General features: G+C 51.5%; 1 protein-coding gene across 2 annotated transcripts in view; it reads left to right on the top strand.

Moving 5' to 3' along the window:
- The first annotated feature begins 3,141 nt into the window (after positions 1 to 3,141).
- ZHX2 (zinc fingers and homeoboxes 2) overlaps positions 3,142 to 22,909 on the top strand; it is a 177,944-nt gene continuing 158,176 nt past the window's right edge. For both annotated transcript variants that reach the window (XM_047783340.1, XM_047783341.1), the window contains exon 1: positions 3,142 to 3,681. The gene's annotated coding sequence lies outside the window, so the exon portion shown is untranslated. The remainder of the gene's footprint in view (positions 3,682 to 22,909) is intronic.

The following is a 22,909-nucleotide window of genomic DNA, read 5'->3' as shown; positions in this document are numbered from 1 at the left end:
GGCCTCGCTCAGTGGGTTAAGGATCCAGCGTTGCCATGAGCTGTGGTGTAGGTCGCAGATGCGGCTCGGATCTGGTGTTGCTGTGGCTGTGGTATGGGCTGGCAGAAACAGACCCTAGTCTGGGAACCTCCAAATGCCGTGGGTGCGGCCCTAAAAAGACAAAAAGAAAAAAGAGAAAAAAAAAAAAAAAGGAACTCTGGCTCTGGTCTCTAAAGAACCCAGTTAAAGTCCTTGCCTTCTCTGCCTGGGCTTCCTCATTTGTGAAATGTGCATAATAATAGAACTTATCCTAACAGTGATTCTCCAACTGTTACACAGGGATCCTAACAGTCCCCAAGACCCTTCGTGGGGTCCTCAAGGTCAAATCTACTTTGGTAATAGGGCTAAAACAGTACCTGCCCTTTTCATTCGTATTCTTTCTCAAGTATACAGTAGATTTCCAAAGTCTACATGACATGTCATGTGTTATTGCTCTGATGGCTAATGGAAAGTGTGTTTGTAAATTCCCATGCTTTGGGGGTTTTTTTCAGTTGAATTTCTAATAAATATCAAGATGTATATAACTTACATAAACAAAAGCTCTTTGGGGTCCTCAATAATTTGAAGGGTCTAAAGGGGGCCTGAGACAAAACATTCCGGGAATCAATGCCTATTAGGCTTGTTGTAAAGATTAAGAACTGTACATGTGAAACTAAAACAATATCATACATCAGCTATACTTCAGTTTGAAAAAAGATTAACCAGCAATTGGCAAAGGCACACAAAGCACTCAATAAGCACTACTCCTATAATTATTGATTCCAGAGCTCCTGAATCACATCAGGTAAGTGTCTGCCTCCTCCACCTACACATAAAGCAAACTGAAATCGTAGCTCTTAATGCAAAAGTCACCCTTGTTTAATCCCCTGCTGTCTGCTTATATAGGGAAGGTCCGGCCCACGCTAAACTTTGAACAATTTAAAGACACTGCAGCACATCAGATGCCCCCACAGTGTCCATGAGATACAAGTGGCCTGAAGACATGAGAGCTCAGTGGACGGTCCAGAGGGTCTACCCGGTGTGGCTCATGCCTGACCGCTCGCCCAACCAAAAGAAGATGGTAATGGGGGGGGGGGGACAGAGGAAACATAGCTTATAGAAATCCCTTCTACGTGGATGACCAGAAAAAGGAGGTGCAGCCTCAGAACAGATACAGCTTTCTTAAGGTTTCAGTAACTTCCATGGAAACAGGGAACTGTAGTTATTGGGGGGGGGGGCGTAGGGAAGTAGTGGAATGACCTGGAAGAGTCAAGAATAAGCAATATAAAAATATTATAGTTGGTGGGATTGTTTTCTTTTTCTTTCTCTCTTCATGCACATCCTTGAAGGAAGAGGAAAAAAACTCAGCATCCCTAAATTCTGATATTGACAGCAAGCGCATTAGGATCTTAGACAGTAGATATGGAATGAGTTTGAGAAAGATGCGACAGCATCTGGATCATAGTCACCCAGGAAGTTCTTAATAAATCCTTTAAGAACCTGGGCAGTTTGCCTCTCAGATCTGAGAGCATCAGAAAAAGAGACCTCCTTCAAAGCCAGTACCTGGTTTCCTGCACCGTTAACAAACAAACAACCCTGCATCAGCAATAACGGAACAAACAGGTGCAAGCCAGTAGAAAGTTTTGCATATGAGCTATTTTTATTTTTATTGTAAAAATTTCTGGGAACCCAAAGAACAGGTCCTGGTGGAGAAATTGGAGCCCTAAAGGGAGACCCTGAGAAAACCTTTTAGCTGCTTTCTTCTCCTCAGCCTCAGAAACGAAAATGCCAAAATGTCAACCAATGCGTTGACCACGCAGTCAGCCCGGGAGCCAGCCATTTTCACCCCATCTCCGTCCTCGCCTCCAGCCACTCCGCCGCACACGGCCACCTGTTGCTGTCCTAGCGCCCAGAGCCGAGTCGCAAGCCGCCGCTAGAGTTCGTTCTAATTCCCCCCAAGCTAAGGCTGGCCGGGAAGCCCCGACGCTCCGCGCCTGCTAATCCTCAGCGCGGGCGGGGACTCCGCGGAGCCTCCCAGCCCCAGGCTCCCTTTGTCTTCTTGCGGCTCTCAAAATGTCAAAAGTAGACCCCAGACAGCATCCCCTTGGCCCCCGCTCGCCCAATGCGCGCTCGCACTCAGCACACACTTGGGAGATGCTGATGCGTCGAGATGCCCACCGAGGAGAAACTGGTCCACCTGGCAGGGACAGGCGGCGCAGACAGGTTCTGTGAAATGCCAAAGCGTCCCCTGAATCCCAAATCCCTTGGAGCCCTTAGCTGAACACTGCTGCTGAAGCGCCGCGCCCAAAACGCGAGTTCACGGTTCCCGAGGCCGCGGGCGGAGGGCAGCGAGATTCTGACCTGCCTTTGCTCTAAGCCGCCCGAGGGGATCCAGGGGGCGGCGGCGGTTAGGGATGCCCTCCCGCCGGGAAGGCCAGAGTCCCAGTTTCGAAAGTGACCCGCCTCGCTTCCGAGGGACTTCCCTGCCAGCGCCGCAGGGGTGTGCATTTCTCCGAAGTCTGAGAATCCCAGCGAGCGCTGGCCCGACAAGAGTTTAAGTCAGCTCCCAGGGCGTCTGTTTGTTTATTGGCTCTTAGGAAAAAAAGTTTGAGGATGTTTAACCAACCTCAGACCTGGCGCAAGCGGAAATCTCAGAATCTCTTCAGCAAAAGTCATCTAATTTCGAGTCGTTATATAAGTGGGGGCTCTTCCTTACCCTCCCTACTCCGAGCCCTCTCATTACTACTCCAGGAGTTAAATGTGTCTCGCTTTAAAAAAGAAAAAAAAATTTTTTTTAAGTTATTATTTCCCTGAGTCCTAGGGCGGGAGAAAGCGCAGGCAGCGCCCTGGGCTTGCGGCGGCCCCACCCGCGCGCTGCCGTTTGCTCTGCAGGAGGGACGCGGGGTCCCGGGTGCCGCCCGCTCAGCGAGCAGCCGCGCCCAGCGGTCCCTCCGTCGGCCACTCCACGTGGTTAGGATCAACAGTTTGTCGAGCTCATCAGTGACACCTTGAACTTTTCATAAAGAAAATGGGTATTGCACCAGGAGGGTTTGGCCGCGGCCGCCGCGCCGGGTCGTGCTTAATATTCAATGATCTCGCTCGCGCCTCCCCCTCCTCCCCTCGCAGAAATTCCACCGAGTCCGTTACTGGGCTCAGACTTTTAAGTTAATTTACTGCCCACCCCCCAACCTTGGCTAGTAACCAGCGCCTTTAGGGTTGGCCTCCCCCCCAGCTCTCGCCTGAAAATGACATTTCGCCGGCGTCTCCGGAGGGGGCTGAATTTCACTTTGTAACTTTCTGCGGAACCCGAGCCCGGGTGGCAGCTCGGGTGGTGGTATCGTATGCAAATACGCATGCTGACGTTACAGATCATGTGGGTTTTGGCGTAGATTCCCCACTGATCGAGACATTTTTTTCCCCTTTTTTTTCTTCTTTTTTTTTTTTTTCTTTTAAAAATTTTGGCCACTGTTCTCCGTACGGGGGCTTCTTCTGTCTGTCTGTCTGGCAGGCTGGCTTTCCCCCTCTTTCCCACGGAGCCCGAGCCGGGCGCCCGGTGAGGAGTGGGGAGTGGGTGGGGGGAGCCAGCAGAGTTCCATTTTGGAACGCCCGTGCCGCGTCTCCACGTTCCCAGCCCGGGTCCCCGCGTTCCCAGCCCCGGCGCAGGTAAGAAACTTCGCCCCGGCGCGGAGCACCCCCCGCCCGGCGCCGCCGGCCCCGAGCCCCGCACGCCGGGCACCGGCCACTCCAGCCCAACTTTCCCACCGCCGCCGCCGCCGCCGCGGCTCCCGAAAATGTGTTGTTAATGGGACTTGGCCGGGTTTGTGATTGGAAGGGGGGCGCGGAAGGGGGGGGGTGGGGTGCAGGCTCTTTTTTGCGGGTGGGAGGAAATCAGAGGATCCAGAGGCGGGGGGAGATTTTTTTTTAAAGAGTTTTGATTACAAGTTTGGATAAATGGGAGGCAGACCGAGGAGGAGGAGGAGGAGGAAAAACATGTCTACGTTTCCCTATGTCGACATAAGCCACAAAAAAATATGGCGTCCGCTTTCGACAGGGCGTTACGTAGACCCGACTCTGTTTTTATTTATTTATTTCGTGGCCGGCTCCCTCCCTTCTTGGCCAAACTGCGGCGCTTTGTGCGAACGGGGCCGGTCCCACGGGGACTCCACCGGGACGTGGCCCCGGCTCCGCGGGTTCGGGCAGGCGGGGGGCTGCGTGTGTGTGCTCCCCTCCCTCCCTCCCCCGCTCTCCCCTCTTCTCCCCTCTCCCGGTGACGATTCGCCGTACTGTGGTGGCAGGAAGCATGACGCCGTGGGTTGAGGCTGCCTCTCCTCTCCTGGTGGCTGCAGGCAGCGGGCGCGCGGCGCGGGCGGGGAGCCGAGCTACCTGCCGCGGGCCGAGCCGCAGCGCGGCGCTGTCCCCACGCCCCGCTCAGGTGCCGGGGAACCCGCGTGGCGAGGGCCTGGGGGGCGGGGCGGGGGGAGCCGCGGGGCCCCCGCTGTCCTCCGCCCGCGGCCCGCCTCTGCCCGCCCAAGCCCACGGTCGCCCCCCGGCAGGGCAGCTGGCGCTCTTCGTCTGCCCCACGAGCGGTTCATCTTTGTTGGTGTCTCGGCTGCTTTGTGGCTTCCCCAGGACTTGGGGTCCTCGCCTTTGCAAACTTGCCCCTTTCCCAGCCGCTCTGCAGGAGGCTGCGCAGACGAAGATGAGCGGAAAGTTGGAAACCAGTGAGCATCACGGAACGGTCCGCTTGGCCTCGTCGCTGTGCGGAGCTCGGGAGGCGGCGGCAGAGGAGGAGGAGGAGGAGGAGGGTGGTGTGTTAGGCTGGGGAGAAAACTTGACTGGGAAGCCAAGTCGTGATGTGCTCGGGCTTCCACCTGATGGATCAGCGTCCACGCCAGTGGGGTCTCTGCCTTCAGCTATTTGCGAGATGGCCTTTTGTTTGTCTGGGAGGTGAGGGAAGAGGAAGGTGGGGAAAGAGCCTTCCCTGGACCCCTCCCCTTTGAAAGTGTCGCTGCCCGTCTTGGGCTCCAGGGATCACCAAGTCTTTTCAGGCCCTGGAGTTCTGCCCTATCTGCTCTCTGATAATTGTCTTCTGTTTCCAAGGTAGCAGCTCCCCAAGGCTGAGGCAGGCCCAGTTGGGCAGGATTCGAGGGGCAGGAACCCCTCCACTTGATCTCTTGGGTTGCTCTGACCTCCTGCAGTTACTCTCTGAACACACACACACAGTCAGGCACACACTCTGGCTCCTTTAGGTAGAGCAGAAATTAATGCCTGTTGAAGTGACCGGGGTGAGGTTCTGAGAGCTCTTCAAGATTTCAGTCAAAAGGTGATTTTCTATTTATGAGGGCACTGAGTTAAAGCAGTTCAGTCCCAGGGCAGTAATGTCAAAAAGCATTTGGATGACAACCAAGTGGAATAAATATCTTGTAAAATGGCATGTTTAATAGTAAAAATAGATTCATGGAGCCATCAAGGGCTTGATTGGGACTAACCAAAAGGTTTCCATTTCAAAGGAAAGTTACATAAGGCTGTATACATGTCTTCTTTTAAGGCCAAAGGAGGGATATCTACAAGTACGATCGAAATGTGTCACTGACAATGACTGGACCCATGATCTGTGGGAAGAGTGTTGCCTTTGAAAGGTCTGCTCCATGTTGTTCTCGTGTGCACGTGTACCTTCTTGCCAGGTGTGTTAACTAAGGATCCACTTGAAGTTAACAGCCTTTAAGGGGAACATTCAGAGGCCAAGGGTTTTGCGTAAATTGGATATACTAGCGGATCCCCATTTAAAGGGAAAACTCAAAATGACACAAAGGTTTCTTGGCATTCAAGATAAGTCATCTCCCAGTGTAAATACTGTATATCTCAACAGCCAAGAGGCATCCCCACCTTAACATCAGGACCATGTGACTCAGTGGGATGCCGTGCATTAGACAAAAAGACTAATGACAGTGTTGGGTAACTGTTGCTAACACCTACTATTTTAGTACGCCAGGCGCAATGCTGTATATTTTACATGTTTTGTCATTTAATTCTCATCATAACCCTATGAGATAAATACTATTATTATTCCAAGTTTACAGTTGAAGAAACCAAAGCTCGGAGAGGTGAAAAAACTTGCCCAAAGCTGCACAGCAAAAATCAAACTCCGTGGTTGAAGTCAAACCTTACATCATAGCCTTGAACACGCCAGTATATCAGCTCCCCAGATAGAGGACGTTATAGTCAGAAACATAGAGGGCCAGGTGCAGGCAGAAAAGAAGGAACAGTGCTCACTGTCTAGTAGTCTGACTCATAGGAATTTTCCTGGGTTTCATTCTTTAATTCATTTATTTAGCATTCATCTGCTGATTTATTTGTTCATTTTGCAACTATAATACTCATCATGCTAAGAAAAGCCTACAGTCATTAAGCACTTTTATATGCCAGGGACCATTCCAAGTGCTTAGGATTAAACTGTTTTTGTGGCGTTCCCATCATGGCTCAGTGAGTTAAGGATCCGACGTAGTCCCTGTGAGAATGTGGGTTCGATCCCTGGCCTCACTCCGTGGGTTAGGATCCGGTGTTGGCGCAAACTGCAGTGTAGGTCACAAATGCAGCTTGGATCCCGTGTTGCCCTGGCTGTGGAGACAGAGCATCAATCTGACCTCAAGGCAAAGCCGTGCCCCCAGCGCTTTGGAGATGTTAGCGGGACTGAGGCCCTTACCCTTACTCTAGGAAGTTGAGCGGCCAGCCGGCCAAATCAAGCAGGATTAAATAGGTGCTTGAATTGAGAAAAGTACCTACTGTGGAAGTACAATGAAGGACATAGGTCTTATGCTATAAGAGACCCATGGAGGATTTCCTAGAGGGGGTATCCTGGGAACTGACCCATGACTGAGGGGGAACAATGTCTGGAGTTGTGTCAGATATCATTGCACTCAGCTGTTAACAACAGAAATCCTGCCCACTGGTGACTTAACCAGATAAGGGATTATTTGTGTCAGACAACTGGATAGTAGGCGGGATGATGCCTCAGTGGTACCAATGGGGACACAGACTCTGTCGTTTTACTCCGTCACCCTTAAAGGGTAGGCCTTTGGCTCCAGGTCTATCCTCTCATGGTGGGAAGATGGCTGCTGTGTCTCCAGCCCTCACATCTGCTTTCCAGAGAAGGGGAAATAGGATGAGTGAGGCACAAAGAGCATTTACCTAGTGTGGCTTTACTGTTACTTTTGGAAAGGGATAACCTTCTCGGGAACTTCTGTGCTTCACTTGACCAGAACTGTGCCACGTAGCCACCCAAACCTACCAGGAAGGGGCAATCACGTGTTTTTAGTTAGGCACATTGCTGCCGTGAACAAATTGGGATTCACCTTGTAAGGTAGAAGGGGTGATTGGAAAAACAGTTGTCGAGTTGGCTGCTAAAGTGTGTGGCCTAAGAGGAGAAGAGGAAGCTACTCCTCATGAAGTTAAAACTGCGTCCTGGGAGCCGTGTGTATCCTGAGGAGGTGGAGACGAGGGTTCGGGGAAGGTTTTGCAAGGAGATGATGCCAAAGTTGAGGGTAGATGTGAAGGAGGTTGGCTTCTATCTCTAGGTACTGGGGAGCCATGGCAGGCTTCCGAGGAGGGACTGTCAAGTGTTCAGGACCGTAAGACTGACAGCAGTGTGCCTTATGGAGACAAATCAGCTTGGTGCTTATTTGAACTAAAATGAGTTCCGGCAAGTTGCAGACCAGGGGACGAGTCTTGCCTCAGGCCAAAAAGAAGACAGCACACTAAGAAAGGGAGGGATGCTGGGGAGATTTTCTTTTAGGTCCTGCCAATAGGAATCCAGAATTAACCTGATGCTAGTCAGCTGTTACCAGGGAATAACTAGCTCTTCTTTTGCTATAACTCAGTGAGTTAGAACCCTGAGAGGGGTACCAGTTTACTCCCCAAACAGTACGCTTGCCTTTCTCCTGACCCCCATCTTCTCAGCGTCCCACTGCACCTCCACGCAGGGTAACTTCGGTCATGACCGTTCACCTTTGCTTTTAGTGGTGGGGGTGCCATCAGGAGCCTCCGAGGGCCCCCCTGCTGCCCGGTCGGGTTCCGCATCCCGGATTCCGCCAGCAAGGACAGACGCCCCTTGATTCTCTGTGCAGTTAATGGCTTTATGACTTTGGGCTGTTACATACCTCTCTCAGCCTCAGTTTCCTCATCTCTAAAATGGCATTTATTCCAATAGCTGCCCTCTGGGTTGTTGTGAAGCTTAAGAAGAAATTTACTAAAAGCTTAACACAACCCCTAACATTTGGAGTGTACGCAGTAAACATTACCTGTTACCACCATCGTCACCTCCGCCACCATCATCACTGCCACCAACTCTAGGGTATGACTTTACTGTATCCCTGAGGTGCCATGTGATGAAAAGGCATGGATTTTTATCATAGATTTCATAACCCCGTCGGTCCCCATTTCATTGCAGTTCTCCTTCCTCCTCCCCCAAACACACAGCCACCCACCCACCCACACACACACACACTCTCATTTGTGGAAGCCTAAGTAAGCACTGACATAGAAGGCTCTTCCCGATGGGACCCTAGTGCAGTGTTCAGGTGCTGTAATGTGCTGTGTCATGGTCAAGTCCGGATAGCGCAGTTCTGAAAGGACGCTTAGCTGCTCACATGTCCCTGTAGTCGACAGCAAAGCAGACATTGTTTTTTTAGTGTTGACACGGTAGTTCAGTTTATAACTGAAAAAAGAAAACTGTCCTCCTGATTCCTCTCCCCTCCCCTTCTCGAAGGCCCCCTCCCTACATCGAGCAGGTTGTGATTTTAAGAACACCAACCCACAATCTGTTTCCTGTTCCTATGCTTGAAGTCAGGCATTGAAGAGGGGTTGATTGGTAATTGTGTGTGTGTGTGTGTGTGTGTGTTGCACACGTGCACATGTAACAGACCCTCAAGGAGAAGAAGTCTTAACAACGGTCCATCTCTTTCCACCGAAATTTTAAAATGGAATTAAAAGAGACCAGAGGCAAAAATCACTTTTCTTGTTGACACCTCTCTTTACCCCCTGGTGAACAATTCACCTATGAAAAGTCACAATTCTGGGAGTTCCCACTGAGGCTCAGCGGTAACAAATCCAACTAGGATCCATGAGGACACAGGTTCAATCCCTGGCCTCGCTCAGTGAGTTAAGGATCCCCCTTTGCTGTGGCCAGCAGCTGCAGCTCCGATTTGACCCCTGGCCTGGGAACTTCCATATACCATGGGTACAGCTCTCAAAAAGACAAAAAGAAAAGTCACAATTCTGGAGTTCCTGTTGTGACTCAAGCGGGTTAAGGACACGACGCTGTCTCTTTGAGGATACAGGTTCGACCCCTGGCCTCATTCGGTGGGTTAAGTATCCGTCGTTGCCCCAAGCTGCAGCATAGGCTGCAGGGTGAGGCTCCAATCCAGTGCTGCCATGCCTGTAGAGTGGGTCTTAGCTGCAGCCGCAATTCAACCCCTAGCCCAGGAATTTCCATATGCTGCAGGTGTGGCTGTAAAAAAAAAAAGCCACAGTTCCCCATTTCTCACTTTCTTCCTCTTTCTGCCCTGCTCTGGTTCCTTAGTACTAGAAACACTTAGTGGAGATTAAATCTTATTACACAGCATTTCACTGCAACAGTTTTTGCCACATCAAATCTGCGGTGAATGAAATACTTGTGCCGTTGATTCATGCAGGATCGATATTAAGGAGTGTGCCCCAGACTTTCACTCATTTCGGTGTAAGAGGTTGAGAGTGTATTTTCAGGGTGCACAGGCTTGGTTTGGGATGAACAAGTGGGTGTCACAGGCTGGATGTACTTTCCTGGATTTAAAACCACGCTGGGTTCACCTTGCAGCAGGAAACGTGCAAAATCCAGGGGACTGTTCAAAGTCATGCTCATTGCAAGGAGTGGATACTGTCGTCCCTGGGGCCATGGAGGGTGGTCAGACTGAATTAGCTCTTTGGGCCCGAATCCTCCCTGTTGGGGGGCCCAGAACAGGCTCTGTGAGGAAGAGAAGGAGCCTGCTGTCAAGAAGCACACAGAAAGAGATGAAGGAGGTTTTCTGGGCTGGTTCGATGCCGGCAGCTGCAGCTTCTGGCCCCCAAAACATCTGCAGAAAAATGAGAAAGAACCAGAACCTACACTGAGGAGGCCACGTGCATGGCTGCATGGCTGTGCCAACGTGACCGTTTAGGTCAGCGTTGCAGAAAGAAGAAAAACACTCCTCGGCAGGGCTGGTATTTGGGCTCCCTACAGCCATCCCTCCACCCCCCAAAACCAGCCTTCTCCACTCTGCCCGGTGAGATGGAATGAAGACCAGGCTCCCTGCACACCCAGACACACCCCAAACACAGTGTCACCATCTTCGGAGCAGCAGCAGCTTCTGAGCACCTACTATGTGCCAGGCACTCTGAACACTGTCTCCTCACTGACCCCGAGGAGTGTGTTGAGAGTACTGGGGGAGCCCCGTTTTAAACACAGGCAACCAGGAGTTCCTGTCATGGCGCAGCAGAAACAAATCTGACTAGGAACCATGAAGTTTCGGGTTCAATCCCTGGCCTTGCTCAGTGGGTTAAGGATCTGGTGTTGCTGTGGCTCTGGCGTAAGTCAGCAGCTGGAGCTCTGATTAGACCCCTGGCCTGGGAACCTCCATGTGCCGCAGGTGTGACCCTAAAAGGACAAAAAGGCAAAAAAAAAAAAAAGGCTGGCAACCAAAGCACAGAGTGGTCAGACGCTCGCTCAAGGTCACAGAGAGGAGGCAGGCGAGATTCGAACTCGGATCAGTCTCTTTCTAAAGCCAATGTTCCTGGCCATCGCTGGGTCTTTCTAAAGTCTTCTGGAGGCCAGCTCCACCCCAGCCTGCAGCAAATAGGGAGGAGAACAAGCTTTTGGACTCTGAGATGGCTTTCCTGCTAAAGGAGTGTAAGGGCGAGTGACCCAGGCATCCGTGAGTGTGTGTTTGTGAGTTTAGTTGAAACAGAAGAGAATTCCAAAGCTGTGCCTGTTATCCTTTCCCACCCCCAGACCCCGAAAGCAATGCTCAAGCCTCTGTCCATGTCTATCACAGAACATTCTCCAGGAGCACGCCACCCTCTCCTCCCCAGCTCTGGCAAGAAAAGGAATCCCAGTGGGCTGAAGGCTGCAGACTTGGAGACGGAGGAAAAGCTGGGTGCTACTTTCAGGATGCTGAGCGTCCTTGCCAGCCAATGGGGGAAGGAGGTGGAGGGAAGCAGGCGTTGCGGGGGGAGGGGGGGGATGTGGAGAATGGCTGGGTTGCTGTTTTTATACAATAAAAGAGGATCATTGTAATTGGGGGCCCTTGAATCATAACACGTCTGCCCATGGTTCTCTCCAGCTGCAGGGCCATTTAGTTAAATAGCACACAGAAAACTCCTTTCAGCTGACATTACTTTCCTGCTGTTCTTAAAATCTGAGACCAGGCTGAATTGCTCTAACAAAAAAAAAAAAAGCCATCTCAGGCTCCCTCAGTCCCTGTGTGTACCCGGAGCTTCCATAGAATCTCCCTGGCCTGTGCAGTAGGACATATAGAAATGATTTGCCTCTGTACTGCGGACTTGTCTTTTTGGAAATAGCACCTTTAGAATATTTGCACACAGCCTGATCAGAGCTGGCAGTCATGGCCAGGTTTATGGTAGGCGGTGGCCCAGAGATGGTAGGGTGAAGCCAGAATGACAGGGGCTGGAGGAGGAGGGGTGTGGACTGACAGAAACTGGCAAAAGAGACTGCCCTCTGGCCAGGAAATGTAGGGGAAGGGATGCTGGTGGCTCCAGGCAGGAGCAGAGAGAAGCACAGGCCCTCAGCTCACCTGCCCTAACAGAGAGTGCCGAGTTTCATTATCCTATAGAATAGCCTGGACCTTTACGTTCCAGAATTGATTCTGAGCATGCAGTGAATTTCTGCCAGAGCTACACAGCACAGGAGAGCAGGGAGGCTTCACGAAATTGTTTCCAAGAGGGAAGGCTCCTGGGTGCACAGAGCCCCAGAGTCAAACCCATCTGGATCTCTGGTGGATTAATGGTGGACCCTCCATGGAGGGCTGGAGGTGACCGTGTGAAATTGGGCATGGCCTGACTTCGGCACTTTTAGAAATGGGATTTATGGGTCTCCTGATAGGATCTCTGGAGGGGGATTTGAGGAGATGAGCATTATAGCCACAGGGTGCAGGAGTATCAAGATCAGGGAGCTTCTAGCTGGAAGAAACTTTAGGAATTACCTACTCTGGTTTAGGAAAACCTGGCTCAGAGATACCAGGGAATTGCCCAAGGTCACACAGTCATATGGCAACGTGTGACTTATCCTCTTCTATACTGTCTGACCCAAGGCCCTCTGTTTCCTTGGGACTCCCCTGACCAGCCAGCTCCATCCCAGTACCTTCCCACCCTCTTATTCTGACCAGTCAGCAGACACTCACTGAGCACCTGCCGGAGGAAGAAAACAAGGGCCCTGCCCTCAGGAAGTTCACGGTCCTTTGGCACTTGGCAGCAGCTGCTTCCTGACATCCCAGGCACAAGGCTGAGGGCTTTTTTTGTGGGTTAGCCCATGGCCCTTCTAGGAGACATGAGGACCCTGTTACTCCCCATTTAACAGACGAAAAAGCATGGCGTGGGGAAGTCTTTTGTCCAAGGTTTTTAGAATCCAGGCAGTCCAAGGTTTTTAGAATCCAGGCAGATGCTCGTAAGGCAGAAATCCATGCAGAAATCCATCCTGCCCTCTGTGCACCTGTGGCTCCAGCTAGAGCTGGGGTCACCCCCCCCCCACCCCATTAGCATAGCCGAGTCACCAGGCTGTGCTGAGGATAACACAAGGATGGGCGTGCCTTCAGGGCTTGACAAAGGACCTTCTCAAGCATGGTTTTTGTTTTTTGTTTTTCCCAGTGTATCACAGTGTGTCAACTGTGTGTCGGCTCTACGCACCTCACACCGTAACCCGGCCGTTTGTGTAGCTACCCTGCCAAGCAGATAGTGGGACGGGCAGAGCCAGAATGCCAGCACAGGTCTGTGCAGCCCACGACTGGACCAGTTTTAGCCACATCGGGCAGGCACGTTACGGCCAGAATTCACTGAATGGAAGTCCCATGAGGGCTGGGGCAGGTCACTTAGGGACACAGCCTCACCGGTGGCAGCCCAGTTTAGTTTCCTGAAGGTCTTGGTAAAAATAAAGGCACTTGGAAGCACTTCAGGCAATTTTCAGTTAAGCAACAGATATTTATTTGAGCCTAAGAAGTCCTGAGTGCTCTGTGCAAGACTCTCTGCATGTCCGTAGCACAGAGATTACTATTAGTCCCATTTTAAAAAGACAGCTTGGGGAGTTCCCATTGTGGCTCAGTGGAAATGAAGCCGACTAGTCTTCCTGAGGACTCGGGTTCGATCCCTGGCCTTGCTTAGTGGGTGAGGATCCAGTGTTGCTACCAGCTGCGGCATAAATCACCGACCCCGCTTGGATCCCACATTGCTGTGGCTGTGGCTGTGGCTGTGGCTTAGGCTGGCAGCTGCAGCTCTGAGGTGACCCCTAGCCTGGAAACTTCCGTGTGCCACAGGTGTGGCCCTAAAATTAAAAATTAAAATTAAAATTAAAAAATGGCTCGGGAAATAACATACACCTTTAAATCCATTCATTTAACGTGTACAACTGACTGACTTTTAGTATCTCTGTAGAAGTGTGCTTTTATCACCACAGTCTAATTTTAGAACATTTCCGTCACCCCCCAAAAGAGACCCTGTTCCTATTATCCATCACTCTCCACCCCCTTCTTCCTCCCCCTCCAGCCCTAGGTAACTCATCTACCTTCTGCCCCTACAGATTTGCCTTCACTGACATTTCATATAGAAGGAATCGTATAATATGTGGTCTTCCGTGTGCTTCCTCCACTTGGCATGGTTTGGAGGTTCATCCACGTTGCAGCCTGCAGCAGAACTTCACTGTCTGATGGCTAAATACTCTTCCATTGTTTGGCGAGACCACATGTATTAGCCTGCTGGGGCTGCATAGCCAAAGAGCACAGCCTGGGTGGCTTAAAGAGCAGACGGGAAGTCCAGGCTCCGGAGGTCAGCAGGTTTGACTGCTAGGAGGCCTCTCTCTTTGACTTGCAGACGGCCGCCTTCTCACTGTGTGCTCACATGGTCTTCCCCCTGGGCGGTGCCTGTGCCCCCTTGTGTCTCTTTTGTGTGTCCAGTTTCCTCCTCTTGTAAGGACACCAGTCAGACTGGCCTAGGGTTCACCCTGACAACTTCATCTTCACCTAGTCACCTCTTGAAAGTCCTTGACTCCAAATAAAGTCACATCCTGGGCTCGGGGCTGCAGCCTATGAATTTGGCAGGGAAAGCAATTCCTATCAGACCACCAAGGTGGCACGGGCTGTTTTGTTTATCCATTCGCCTGTTGATAGGCAGTTGGGTTTTTCCTACTTCTTGGCCTTTATAGTGATGCTGCTGTGCAGTCTTTGCGTGGAAGTGGGTTTTCATTTCTCTTAGGTAGATAGCTAGGATTGGAATTTCTGTGGCATCAGTAACTCTGTGTTTAACTCTGAGAAACCTCCAAATTGTTCCCCTAGCTGTTTCCGTTTTACATTCCCACCAGTGGCAGGTGAGGAGTCTGATTTTTCCCTGTCTTCACCAACCTCTGATATAGTCATAAGCCCCATTATACAGGTGAGGGAACTGAGGTGCTGGGTGGAGAAGGCCAGTCACAGGGCTAGGGAGCCGGAGGAACAGGCTTCACATACACACCAGTCTGACCAGTTCCCTACCCAGGGCCTGGACTGGCGTGAAGCAAATGAGGCACCTGGTGTGTAAAATCTAAGAGGGCCCCTAGGCTCAGGGTCAGCGAGTGCAGGCTCAGCACCAGCACCCATCAGGGAGAGAGCGAGCGCCTCCTTAAACGTGGTGTCCTGGGCACCTAGTTTTCTGCTGAGCTCACCCTTGCCCCAGCCCTGCCACCAGCCTGCTCCTTGTGCATAGGGCGCGGTGCTCTGTGATGGGGTGGCAATGCGGAGGGACACGAAGGTGACCAGTCCTCTGCCCCTTCCCCAGAGGGGCTCTCAGTCTGAAGGATCTGCATCTGCAGCCCCACACAGCCCGCCTTCCAGGACCTGCAGAGGCGGGATCCTGCTCACAGGGCTGCTGTGCCAGTGGCAGGGGCCGATACCTGTGAAGTGCTGAGCATGCGCCCGGCACCCAGGCAATGCCCTGGGAACACTGACTGGCACCCTTGTGTTGGCATGAATGTATCTCTGACCTGTGTGCCACGAGGCTGCCTCTGAGTCACTGCAGTTTGAGGGATGTCCCTGGCCTGGAAATTTGACTGGGAGCCTCACCCTCTCTCCCATGGGAGAGCCATCACCCAGCGACCAGGAAATGGCCTGAGATGAAGGAGACTGGCATCCATGCCCTCCCCAGACCTGCTGAGCCTGTTCTGAGAGCGGGAGGGAGATCCATCACAGGGCCCAGCACTGGCTCTCCTTCAGCTCACCGCTTTCCCGAGCTGGGCTGCAGATTCTCCAGGTCAGGCTGCGTTACCTCCAAAGCCAGACTGCCCTTGCTGTGCTCCCAGTGAGAAGATGCCTGATGGGCAATACTTGTGGGGGCCAAGTTGAGCCAGGGGAGGGATAGCCTTGGGTCCTTTGTGCAGAATTGATGGTCCCCTGGTTTTCCCCAGCTGGGCCAAGGGGCCCTGGAAGCGGCCTGGGTTATGACCATATCAGCTTGCTGGTCTTTCGGGATTCGGGAGGGATGCGCTGACTGATCCTGATAGGGGGCTTGGGGAATCCCATCAAGGCTTCTGGATAGAGAAGGTCTGTTTCAGTTGCAAAAATGATGGGGATGATGGGAGCCTTCTTGCTCGGTTTGATCAGAAGCCACATAGATTCTGTGCAAGGCTAAGGAGACACATCTCTCTTAACAACTGGAGCTCAGTGGTCCTGCCCCAGAGGAAGGCGGCTTGCTGGCCCAACCACAGGACCAAAGCCGTTCAGATCTGGCTGGTGCCCTCCCCAGCCCTGCACACACACCATGCCTGGCACACCCCTGCTGGCACACCGTGTGTGAGGACCATGACAAGACCTCAGACTTGCTGGACAGACGGGCTTTCCACTTGGCTTCCCGCACCCCATCTCCCAGCCCCCACCACCTGAACCCCTAGCCCTGGCTGAGGACTTGCTCAATAAATAGCTGTTTAATTGATGAACAGAATTGAATAAAAAGGAATCTGTGTGTGTTGAAATAGGAGGGGGAGTCATGCTTGGCCTGACTACCCAAAAGCGGATGGAAACTCTTCCAAAGTTGGGCTTTTGTTGTTGTTGTTGTTTTTCGGGGGGGGTTTTGCATCTGGTTTTTTCAATCAGAGGGAAGGAGGAAGTCTTATTGGAAGGAAAACATGTCTTGGCATCTGTCACCATTCTCTCCCTGCCTGCACTCCACTGACATGTGGTTCTCAAACACCAAATCCGATTGTGTTTCACTAACCTCCTAAAAGCCCCCTGGTCAGCATTGCCCAGGAGTCATCATAAAGTCATCATGAAACTTTTAGGGGCTTTGCAGGGAGCAGAGACAAGTTAAAGGGGTCGGTGGGATGTGTTGGGAGTGGGTCAAAGTAGAAAAAGCATACATCCAGTCTCAAGGGACTCAAAATCAAAAAATTTCACGTGGGCTTTCCTGTCTGTTCCAAGGACTGCTGCTTAGTACCTTCTAACCTGTAGGATCGAGTCCAGATTCCTGACCTTGGATGGTGGCTCTTTGAGAGCCAGCCTCTAGCCACCAGGCCTATTTTGCCACAAGCACTTCCCCTCTGCCATGTGCGCCACACTTCAGCCGTGCATGACCGACCTCTGAATCCTGGCTGTGCCATCCTCTCTCTCTTTTCTTTTTCCAACCGGAGGTCCTTCCGCCCAGGACGATTCATCCCCTAAACTTAGCAAAAGCTACTCATTCCTGCTGGAGGGTTATTGCTGTCTCTTCTGAGAATGTAGTGTGCCGTGGAAATAACCCCTTAGAAATCTGAGCGTGTGGGTTTTGAGCAGCTGGCACATCTGTCTCCCTGAAAAACTCTGACCCACCCCTCCACCCCAAGGCCAAATTTCCTCTGTCTTCTGATTCCCAGCACCAGCCCAGGGCTGGCCCACCAAGCAGGTTCAAAACGAACCTCTCTGGAGTGACTGGATGGCTCTATACAGGAGTGAATGATTCTTTGCCCAAAGCCTGTTTGGGAGCCTGTGTTCTGGGCCAGCATGAGGGTAGTTAAATAGACTTGGCTGCCCACTGCTGCCCCTGGTGGCTCGTCCTTGACAGTGTCTGGAGAGACAGACCCTGGACCATTTCGTCACAGGAAGCGGTCAGGGACGCTTCCTTCCCAGGCTGCCTTTGTCCCAGCTTTGGGACCTCTTGGCCAAATTCTGCCAATCTGCCTGCCTCCCTGGCTCAGCCCCGCTGCCCCATCTGGACAGACATCTGGCCTCTGTGTGCAGCCGGCTCCCCTTCTTTGTTTCCTTTCTGGAACTCCGTGGCCACCTTCTCATGTGGCACCCAGAGCAGTACCCTAGGTGGCACTGGAGAAGCTTTCTACCACTTCCAAGAGTAAGGGGGTTTTTTGGCCGAGTCTGAACTTGAGACCAAACTCTAAAGGTGGTAGGACAGGACAGACCGATTGAGTGTTGCCATGTGCCAACCCTTGAACCTGGCGTGTTGTATACTCCACCTTGTTTGCTTTGCTTTTATTCCCCCAACAACCCACTTGGTAGAAACCTTTATACCCATTCTACATATGAGAAAATTGAGGCTTTATGAAATGAACTTGATTTAAAACCAGGCCCGAGTGACACCAGCGCCCAGGTTCTTGCCACATCACAGCACTGGCATGTTAGTTAAAGGTTATGAAAGACTCTGTTAAGTGCCTTAATGAACAGGATCCAGAGATGCTGGCCCTGCATGTCCTTTCAGAGTTTGCTATTTTGCTCATACGAGAGCTGCGTGGCGAGAATGCCTAACAGGGGCATCTTTTCTCCTTCCCTTGAAAGATGCTTCCTGGCACCAGTACAGCTTCTCATTCTCAAGGTATTTGTCCTCATACAGTTTTGTCACCAATTTTTTTTTTCCTCTGGGGAGGGAAGAAAAGAAAATACTTGTCACAAGAGTGACGGCCAGTTTACTAAAACTCAATCTTACTGGGCCCATCTTAACACAATAGGAAAAACAGGTGTTGAGATTTCAGTCATGTGTGTATTTTTGTTGTTATTGTTTTGGGGAGGGTTTTTTGGTTTTATTTTGTTTTGTTTTTGGCCACATTCAGGGCATATGTAAGTTCCCGGGCCAGGGATCAAATCTGAGCCACAGCTACGACCTACATCACAGCCACGGCAATGTCGGATACTTAACCCACTGCACCAGGCTAGGGATTAAACCCGCATCACAGCAGCAACCCAAGCTGTTGCAGAGACAATGCCAGATCCTTAATCTGCTGTGCCACAGGGCGAACTCCATGTGTGCATGTTTTAAGTAATAGTGAATAACTGGCCATTCTGTGACAAACACGCATGAACCCTCTGGACAGGCGCTGAATAAGATGTACAAGTCAGGTTAGGCTAAGTTATGATGAAGTGACAAATAAGCCCAATAGCCTAGTGACTTAACCAAGCAAAAATTATTTCTAACCTGCATGAAGTACACTTCAGAGACTGAGCTCTTCAAGGCAGCTGTGCCTTAGGGATCCAGACAGCCTAAATTTTTTAGCCACATCGTGTCAAACAATTGGCTTTCAGGTCGCTGGAGAAGAGAAATTAAAGGGTCACATACATACTCTTTAAACATGTCACTTGGGCTCACACGGCCCTGCCTCATTGCAAGGGACCTGAAAAGCATGGGGAGCACGTGAATGTTTGTCAAAGAGGATGTGTCTCTATCCAGTAAAGTCCCAGGCTGAGTGGCTGTGCTGCTTCTCAGCCTCGCTGAGTCTCAGGGAGCGAAGGACACCAGTGGCACAGCCCAGGCCTGCACGGGGCTCCCTACCACTTAGTCTGGCCACGTTTGACTCTAAGGGCAGTAATCAAGTGTCTCCCCGCCAGGGCATCTGGGGAAGTGGTCCTGCTGATCCCAAAGGCCACCGAACATGAATGTGAATTTTCTTGCAGCGTGTTTACCTTTCTTCCATTTTCTAGAGTGCCAGTATAATTTGGTTCTGCCCGGGGCAGCCAGCCTGGCATAGAAGAAACGAAAATTTAATGAGGGCCTCATTACTGCCAAGCACAAATGACACTGAGCACAGGATTCACTTTAATGGCTGGTATTTACCACAAGAGAGCATGCATTGTGCCAGGTAGATTCTCAGCACTGGTGGATTAATTTCCGTTCTCCAGGAGTTCCCTGGTGGCCTAGTGGTTAAGGATTTAGGGTTGTCTCTCCTGTGGTTCAAGTGTGATCCCTGGCCTGGGAACTTCCATATGCCATGAGTGCAGCCAAAAATAAATAAATAAGACAGGACCATTAGAAAAATATTTATATATTCTACGCACCTCCCCTCTGAGAGTTTAACTGTGCCTTTCTTCCCGAGAGAGTCCTGATTATCTGCATGTAATAGATGAGGAAACCGAGGCTCAGAGACGTGAAGGAACACAGCCAGCCGGGAAGGGGCAGAGCTCGGCTTCTCAGGCAAGTCTAGCTGATTCTAAAGGCAGCGCTGAATTTGTGAGGTTGGGAGTGTGTGGGGGATGCAGAAAAGGCCGGGGATTAACTACCAGGGCTGTTGGGGCGAGTAGTGAAAGCCTTTTGTGGATTCAGCTGTGCCTGTGCATTCCAGGAGGGTGTCACAAGTGGCATGGGTGCTGGACGCTTCGTTTATTCATGTAAGAAATATGCCGGTTCCTACTATGTGATGGGCACCAGGCTAAATACTAGGACACTACAGTGGTGAATACAAGGTGCTGCTTCAATCTCGACTTCTTCCTCTATGGGACTGTCTAGATTTGTTTTTAAAAAAGTCTTTGAAAAGTAGCTTCAGAACCTCAATCCCAGCATCCTGCCCAGGGATGGCTGTGTATTCGAATCCTGGTGCTGAAAACATTGCATGTGGCCCCTGGGCTCTGCTCGGAAGACAAGGACCCTCTTCAACCAATGGATCCCCGTAATGCATCAGCCAAGCGTTTGTTGGTTCTCAGCTCTACATAGTTCCTATCTGGAAACAGACCGCCCACCAATATGAAAGTCGGCCTCCGAGATCACCCCATCCAACCCTCTGAGGTCTGACGGGAGAGGAAACCCAGGCTCTGTCGAGGTTGTGAGCCGCCCAAGGCCCCCTCTGCTGCTTTCAAAGGTTTCCCTAGGAAAGCAGGCTCCAGGACAACGAAGCGCCTCAGTGACGCAAATCGTGCTCGTCCCTCCTCTGCACCTGTACTTGGGGATGTGAAGGGAAGCGTGCTTCACCCCTCTGAGGTCCTAACGCCTTTGACCGTGAGCTTTCCCGCCAGCCCAGCCCCCAGCCCAGCTCCCAGGCTCAAGGGGACAGTGAAGGCCCCAGCCATTCCTCCGTCCACCACAGGTGGACACACGCACGACCCCGTTACTCGCAAAGGGGACGGGGCTGGGACCCTGTGCTTTTTGCTTGTGCTTCACTCTTTTCTTGTCTGTTTTTCAGTCTTTGACTTTCAGGCCAAGTTCTCTGACTAGGCTGATCATTTCAGACTTTGGTGGGAGGGGGGATGCAGATGCTGGGGGGGGGGAACAGAAATCCGGGGATAAGTCCATTAAATACCATTTTGGTGAACTTCACATTTGTTTAAACTGCATTGTGGAGTTTGGTGCCCAGAAAACGCTGATTGACTTGCTTCTCTCCATGAAGTAGAGGCCTGGGTTGAAGTGATGCTGGTCATCCGAGCAGGGAGCCGGCCAGAGCCCAGGCTTTTTCTGATTGTGAGAAGCTCCCAGTCTAGATGACTCTGCTGGACCCTGGGCTGTAGTCATCTTCTTTCCAAGCTTTTGGAAAGGGCCTGCCTTCCACCAGCTCACCTCCTTGCTTTGCACGAATAACAGCCTTTGAATTTACTTTTGAGAAAAAGAAAATGCTTTTGGTTTTTCCTAGCTGATCTAGTACAGCGAGAGTCCGTCAGTCTTGCCATTCAGGTGACCTCGACGACGGAAGACACCCATCACCAACATGCCCATTCCTCCCAGCCCCATCCTGCCCTCTGCCCCTGTCCTGGGTTCACATAGTAGTGGTAGCCAGGGTCGTGGTGGCCCTGAGCTTTTCTGCTCTGCTGGGCACCCACAAAGGAAGGTGGTGCTGGGCCTGCAACCCTTGGCTTCTGCAAAAACAGTGGGAGGGAGGAAGGGGGGAGTGTCTGGGTTCTGGGCAGCATGGTAGAGCCCCCAAGCTGTTGTGGCCACCCCTTGTGCTCAGCAAATATTTGTGGAATTCCTGAGGCAGGCAGCACCAACGGACCCACAGTGACCCTTATCCGGGATGCAAGCTGTTGGGGATTTGGCACTCCTCATTTGTTCTGGCAACTGATGAAACATCTTTGCACCCTGTGCTATCAGGAACCCCAAATGCAGGTTAATAGTGAATGCCTTGCATCAATGGCGAGAATAACTAGTGGTCACTTTAGAGTTGAGTCTTCTTCCCAAGGAAGAAGAGGGGGTGAAAATCGCATGAAACTCCAGGAGCTCAAGAAAGAAGAACATGTCCCATCCCCCCCCCACCCCGCTTTCAAAACCATGTGGGAGGCTTGCCTGGAAGACTTTTAAAAACAAAACAAAAACCTACAACTGGAAGTTATATCATGTGTAGACAGGTGCGAGCGCACACAGAGCTGAGGCGGCACAGCTCGAAAGTTTAATATTTTTGACTCTTTTGTTTGCCGGTGCGTAGGTATTTGTATGCAACTTTAACAGCAGAAAATATACATTAAGGCTGATGGTTTGTTTTGTAAGTTCCACCTGTAGACCTCCAACTCTGGAAATCAAGGCTTTCGGTGAATGAAAAGACTATATGTGTGTGTTGTGGTGTTTGTTGAAAATAACAACCCGTGGAAAAATTCCTACTCCTGGGTGTGCAGAGAGGGTTTGTTTATTGCAAATTACCTATCTCGTTCTGGGTATCTGTAACAAAACTCTCCGAGCAGATTGGGCAAATTATCATTTTTAGAAAATTTGTTTATTTACTAAAAATGTATTCCTGCAAATTTCCCATAACGCCCCTTCTTGTGAAGTGGAGTTTCTCAGAAGCTGGGTCTGACACCTGTCCTCAAGAGCAGGATTTTGACACAGGGCCTCTCTCTGGGGACTCTGGGAACCCAGGGGGGTGTTTTCAGCTCAGGCGAGAAATTCCGAGCCAAAGCGCTCGGTGCTGGGAAGGCGCACATTTGAGGGAAGATGGAAGATGGCTGCCGGTTCTGGGCCGTCTCCTTCTGTGCGGATGAGTCGGCCACCTGGATCTCTTCCACTCTTCTGGAACAAGCACATGTCCTGAAAGAAATTCCACACACACAGGCGGGGGTCAGGAGGCCTGGGCTCCTCCAACTCAGCCACCCACTGCCTCCTGACTCTGAGGGGGTCATTCAGCCCCTCTCTGGCCTCAGTGTCCCCACTTGTCCCCTTAGTGTCTCTTCCTCCCCCCCCCACCGCCCTCTGCGTCACTTTTCCTCCCAATAGTCCATCTCTGGGGTTTACTCAGCCCGCACCAGGCTGGCAGGGCTCCTGCAGGTTGGGCTGCCTGTCAGAGGCCTGCTGCCACCCTGGCTGTCTCGGGGGAGCCTGTTGACTCAGATCTTTCTGGAAGCCTTGTACAAAAGAACTCGCCTCTCCAGCGAGGTTGCCCACGGAACTGGGATGACGTTTCCTTGGAGAGCCCACGTGGTGTTGAGCAAGCAGGCGGCTTTCTGCAGCTCCCAAGGCA

The sequence above is a fragment of the Phacochoerus africanus genome, chromosome 6 (genome assembly GCF_016906955.1).
Source record: "Phacochoerus africanus isolate WHEZ1 chromosome 6, ROS_Pafr_v1, whole genome shotgun sequence".
Classification (NCBI taxonomy): Eukaryota; Metazoa; Chordata; class Mammalia; order Artiodactyla; family Suidae; genus Phacochoerus; species Phacochoerus africanus.
Note: the sequence above shows the minus strand (reverse complement) of the source record. Positions and strands in the feature narration are given on the sequence as shown.